Source organism: Marmota marmota, unplaced genomic scaffold, assembly GCF_001458135.2.
Source record: "Marmota marmota marmota unplaced genomic scaffold, marMar, whole genome shotgun sequence".
Lineage (NCBI taxonomy): Eukaryota > Metazoa > Chordata > Mammalia > Rodentia > Sciuridae > Marmota > Marmota marmota.
This window is the reverse complement of record NW_025999961.1, coordinates 3,363,385-3,369,289: the sequence shown is the minus strand read 5'-3', so window position 1 is coordinate 3,369,289 and position 5,905 is coordinate 3,363,385. Positions and strand designations below refer to the sequence as shown.

General features: G+C 38.7%; 1 protein-coding gene and 1 long non-coding RNA gene across 3 annotated transcripts in view; one reads left to right on the top strand and one right to left on the bottom strand.

Moving 5' to 3' along the window:
- Nucleotides 1-5,905, bottom strand: part of Ranbp3l (RAN binding protein 3 like) — an 83,808-nt gene that overhangs the window by 66,418 nt on the left and 11,485 nt on the right. The window lies entirely within an intron of this gene.
- LOC125616736 overlaps nt 5,575-5,905 on the top strand; it is a 27,601-nt gene continuing 27,270 nt past the window's right edge. Inside the window, exon 1 of the long non-coding RNA XR_007347473.1 lies at nt 5,575-5,705. This is a non-coding gene — a long non-coding RNA (uncharacterized LOC125616736). The remainder of the gene's footprint in view (nt 5,706-5,905) is intronic.

Below are 5,905 nucleotides of genomic sequence, written 5' to 3'. Positions count from 1 at the left end.
CTCTCTCTATATATATATATATATATATATATATATATATATATATATATATATCCCATTCTACTCACAGTCAAAGCCAAGTTATATGTACATACATACACACACACACATATATATATTACATAGAATTTATTTGATGATTTAATAGCATCCTGTTTTGAACAACCAAACCACAAAACGAGTTCAAGGGCCAGCTACCAGTCAGTTCCTTTATACTTGCTTAGCTGAGGGTTTGTGCCAACATAAGAGGCAGTGAGCAGGGATTGAAGTACGGGCTCTGGAGTAAGGGCTTTTGGATTAGGAGGTTGGTCCAAGACCCCAGCTCTGAGGTTCTGGGACTTTTTGAAGAAATGAGCAAATATATGAAAAGTGCTTAAAATAGTGTCTAGCTTATAACAAACAATCCATAAACTTGATTTGTTTATGAGTAAAGTATGAACACTGTGGTATGGCTAGGACAGAAACCCATTTTTCTGTTCTCAAAGCTTGGACAACATGAGTTCTTTCATTCCTTCTGACATTGTCTCTCCATATCACAGAATCTTAATTTTTTTTTAAAATATTTTTATTTGTAGGTGGATGCAATATCTTTATTTGTTTGTTTGTTTGTTTATTTATTTATTTTTTGTGGTGCTGAGGATTGAACCCAGTGCCTCACACGTTAGGTAAGTGCTCTATCACTGAGCCACAACCTCAGTCAGAATCTTAATTTTGAAAGGAATTTTATAGGTCCTCTACTGGAAGTTGCTGTCTACAGTGTCTGGGACATGCTCAGTACATAGCCCTTCACAACAAGAATAGCAAAAGATGTTTAAAATTGTGCTAATGCCAGCTCTTGAGCCCACCTGTGGCAGCACACTGGTGTATGCTGCATATGTGCCCAGATGTTGGCCCTTCATCCCCTGGGTCAACCTCCGACTTTACCTTAATGTGCTATATACCGTCTAATTATTTTATTTAATATGCCTTACTATAAAAAATGTGAGAAAACCCTGCTTCTTGTTATGACAGTTGAATTGACTTTAGAAGGCTCCAACAAAGACAGTATGATCTATATGCTAAGTTAAATTTCACTACTTTTGGTGGTATCTGTTGACTCACTGGGGTATTTATACCCCAATAGTAGATGCCAGCACCAGGAAACCCACATCTCAGAGGCTTTTCATTACTAGCTCCTCATTTTTCTATCTCAATCAATATCAAAGACTGTAAGAATTAGCATAATGAACATGAGAAATTTTCACCAGTGCAATCAATGGCATTCAAGACCTTCAGATGGCCTAAAATATCTTAGGAATACTGCCTGGTCTTACATAAACTAGACAGAAGAATCTGGCAAGGCCTGTAGCCCATACTCTTAAACCCAGCGCCCAAAGGCTTATACTGCAGGTTCAGTGTCCATTTGTGGACAGAGGAATTCCTGGTTACTGACTGACTACACAGAATATTGCCTGTGGAGTGCAGTTTTGTCTCAGCAAAACTTTTAGGCAAGATGTAATTAGATTACTTAAAAAACAGAGTTCAGCACATCATATGAACAATTTTATGCTTGTTTATTAATAGATCATTTGGTCAATATCTATCTAAAAGGATTTCATCTAAGACTTGATTAATTTTAACATGATAATGAGTTGTGGAGGAATAACTTACCCTATCTTTAACTTTTTGGTGGCTGCTACCTCCCAAAAGGTTGTGAATGAACAAATAAGCTTAAGTTGATATGAAACATCTCCCATTCCACTCACAGTCAAAGCCAAAGATTTTACCATAGTGGGCATAACATTATTTCAACGCCTTTTCCTTCCTCTTCCCCTGATTGTTCAACGAAGTTCCTGATGCTCACTTAATCTAACTCAGTCACTCTGGTCTCATTTGTCCCTCCAATACAGGAGTTTTTTAAAGTGTGATCTCTGCATCAGCACAACTATGAACTTACTGGAAATGAAAAATTAGCTTCCTCTCCTTCTCCAACCCTGAATTTCTGAATAGAAAGTCGGTATGAAACCTGGGAACTATGTTTCAGTAAGTTCTGCAGGGATTCTCCAGGTAATGCTTAAGTTATTATATAGGAGTCCCCTCTTACCTACTGATATGGTTTGGATATGAGGTATTCGCCAGAAAGCTCCTATGTTAATGTAAGCATGTTTGGAGGTGAAATGATTGGATAATGAGAGCCACAACCTAAATAATCCATCCTTATTTGAATAACTAGGTAATATCTCTAGGCAGATGGGGCATGGCTAAAGGAGGTGGGTCACTGGGGACATGCTTTGGAAGGGTTTTTATTCTCTGAGGCCCCTTCTCCTATCTCTCTCTGATTCCTAGGTGAGAAGAGCACTCTCCACCCTTCTACCATGATGCTTGCTTCATATCAAGACCAGAGCAATGGAGTTGGCTGACCATAGATTGAACCTCTGAAAACATGGGCCAAAAAAAAATTTTTCCCCCACCAAGTTGTTCTTGTCGGGTGTATTTGTCTCAGTGATGCAAAATGACCCATACAGAAATTGGTAACAGGAATGGGGTCTAACCTGACTAACTTGACTATGTGGTTCAGAAACCTGTGAAAATTGTTTACAGGATAAATTTGGGATAGTATGGAGATGTAAAGTGGAAAAGCTTTAGAGTATAATGAGAGATTCATAAGCAATCCTGATGGGAACTCAGAGGACCAGAATACCTGTAGGAATGTGGACTGTGCTTATGAGATTTCAGAGGGAAATGAAAACTTTATTGCGAAGTGAACTAGAGGCCACCCATGTTAGATGCTGTGGATGCCATATATGGCGTTCTAGGACCAACTGGGTCTCTGTCCTACTTTGGCTCCAATCCTTATTCCAATGCCCCTCCCTGTTCCTTCCTTTTGGAATGGGAATGTTTACTCTGTGCCAATGTATATTGGATATGTGTAATTTGCTTTAGATTTTTACAGGGGCAAAATACTTGTCTACATTTTATCATGTCCTGAGACTTTGTGAGAAGCTGAATTTAAAGGTGATGGACTAATTCAACTGGCAGAGGAAATCCCAAAGCAGAACAGCATTCAAGCAGTGGCATGGATATTGCTGGAAGCTTTTAGCCAGGTTTACTGTGAGAATCAGGAGCAGAAATCAGAACTTAAGGATTTAAAAAATTTGGAGTTTGGCCAGAAAAGTGAGTGTAGAACTGAGGCCCAAGGAAGACTAGTCATTGAAGAAATTATAGCCACTAACGGGATGCTAAGTATTTTATACAGAGAAAATAGGAAAAATGGCTTGAAGGAATCCCAGGAATTTACAAGACCACACCCACTGTAGGCTCAAGAGTCTAGAACCAAAAATTCCTTGAGAAGAGATCACAGGGCTGCCCTTCTTGCATATAGAGGGCCTAGGAAGTCCTTTCACCATGATCAGCCACTCAGGCACTTCCAGGCCACTGAGGCCATGATTCCAGAGGGCTCAGCTATTGCATGAGCTGGCAGCAAACTTGGTATCATTCACATGGTGCTGGTTCTGTAGAAATTCAGGATGTTGGAGTTAAGAGGACATTAAGGTTTCCATGAGATTTCAAAGGAAGCCCATGAGACCAGATAAAGAGTAGCAGGGTTGGAGTCCCTGCAGATTACCCCTGAGAGGGTGATGCATGAAGCTGTAAATGTGGAGCTGAAGGGGAATAGAGAATCCAGGAATCAAGAGATGCTAGTAACATAGACACTCTTCCAAGACAAGCAGCAGTTTTTGTCAACAGTAGGTTGAGGAAAGAGTCAGGCTAAAAAGGAACCCATGTGTACTGCAACCAGCAAGGCAAAAGGGGCAGGGCCATCCAAGCCCTTTGGAAATAATATCTCACAGCCAAGTGTCCTAGATGCTGTATATGGTGTTCTAGGACCAACTGGATCTCAGTCCCACTTTGGCTCCAACCCTTATTTCAATGCCCCTCCCTATGCCTTCCTTTTGGAATGGGAATGTTTACTCTGTGCCAATGTATATTAGATATGTGTGTAATTTGCTTTAGATTTTTACAGGGGCTCACAGCCAAGAGTTTGCTTTGAGTCTCAGAATAGACTTTAGACTTAGACTTTTGGGAAATGATATAACTGTTAAGGCTATGAGACTCTCGGAGATGAACAAAATGCATTTTTGTATTTTGAGATGGACATGAACTTTTAGGAGCCAGAGGTAGAATGTTATGGTTTGGATATGAAGTGTCCTCCAATGATAGTACTACGAGAGTTCTAACCTAATGAATCCATCCTAGTGTGAATAGACTGACTAAGGTGGTAACTAGTATATAGGTGGGGTGTGGCTAGAGGAGATGAGTCACTGGGGGAGTTACTTGGAAGGGTCCTTCTTCCTAGTGACCCCTTCCTCTCTCTCTTTCTGCTTCCTGACTGTCATGAATGTAGAAGCACTCTTCTACCACAACCTTCTGCCATTATGTGTTAATTCACTTGAGCCTACAGCAATGGAGTTGGCCACTATGGACTGAGATGCCTAAAACAGTGAGCACCCCCAAAACTTGTCCTCCTCTAAGTTGCTCTTATCAGGTAGTTTGATCAAAGCAATGCAAGGCTGACTAAAGCATCTATGATTTAACTTTCCAATTTGTCACCATAGCCAACCTCCATCCAAAAATATTAAATGGAAAATTTTAGAAATAAACAATTCAGAATTTCTAAATAACATTGATTACAGTATATTTTTATTATTCTATTTTACTATTGATTACTGTTGTTAATCTCTTACTATGTCTAATTTATAAATTAAATTTATCATAGGTATGTTTATATTGCCATTCTTTGGTATCTGTTGGAAATCAGTTCCAGGACCCCTGGTGGATACCAAAATCCACAGATGCTCAATGCCCTTATATTATTAAGTGGGGTTGTATTTACACATAATGTAGGCACATCCTCCTGTATGATTTAAATAATTTATAGATTACATATAGTACCTAATAAAATATAAATGTTATGTAAATAGATATTATATGATATCCTTTAGGGAATAATGACAAGGAAAAGGTTGTACATGTTCAGTACAGATGTAAACCCCTCAATCCCCACCCCAATGTTTTCAATCCAAGGTTGATTGAATCCTCAGATACAGAAATTATGGGTAAGATGGATTGACTGTATAGGAACAAGCACAGATATTTAGGGTTCTTTACTATCAGCAGTTTTAGGCATCCACTGGGGTCTTGGAATGCATTTCCTGCAGAAGAGGGTGGACAGCTGTGGTAAAAATGCACTAACACAAGCGAATCAAGAACAAAGTTGAAACAAATATACGCTGAGACTGACTTCTAAATCTCATTCTGTGCACTTATCTTTACTGGACTGGACTGCTCTTTCCCCAGATTTGGTCAACTCTCACCCTCAATTTCTATTGCTCTTCTTTGTCTTTACTCAAATTTCTTCTTCTTAATGAGGTGTCCCCTGAACATGCAGTTTAGATGGGACCCCAACTATGACACTCTCCATTCTTCCTACTTTATTTTTCTCCATATTCACCATCTCCTTTATTACCATTTACACTGCATATATTTCTTATTTATTGTCTGCCATCTGACTGTCAGAAAGAAGCTCCACATGGACAGGGAGTTTTGACGACTTTGCTCACTAGAACCTAGAATAGTGCCTGATAAATGGCAAACACTCAGTAAATATTTGTTGAATAAAATGAAGTAAGAATGAACATAAGTTCAAGCAAAAGGAAGAGAAAAAGGTTGGGTGAGAAAAATTTTTATGAAATAGTCCATTTTGCTGTTTATTAAAAAATAAATTATGAGTCAGTCATGACTAAAATAATAAAACACTGAATTCTGAAATGTAAGAAAAATCATTGGTTCTAAAGGATGTTGAGTAATAAAAAGACAGATGCCTAAAATAAAAACATACTGAGGTCTAACCCTGGAGATATATATA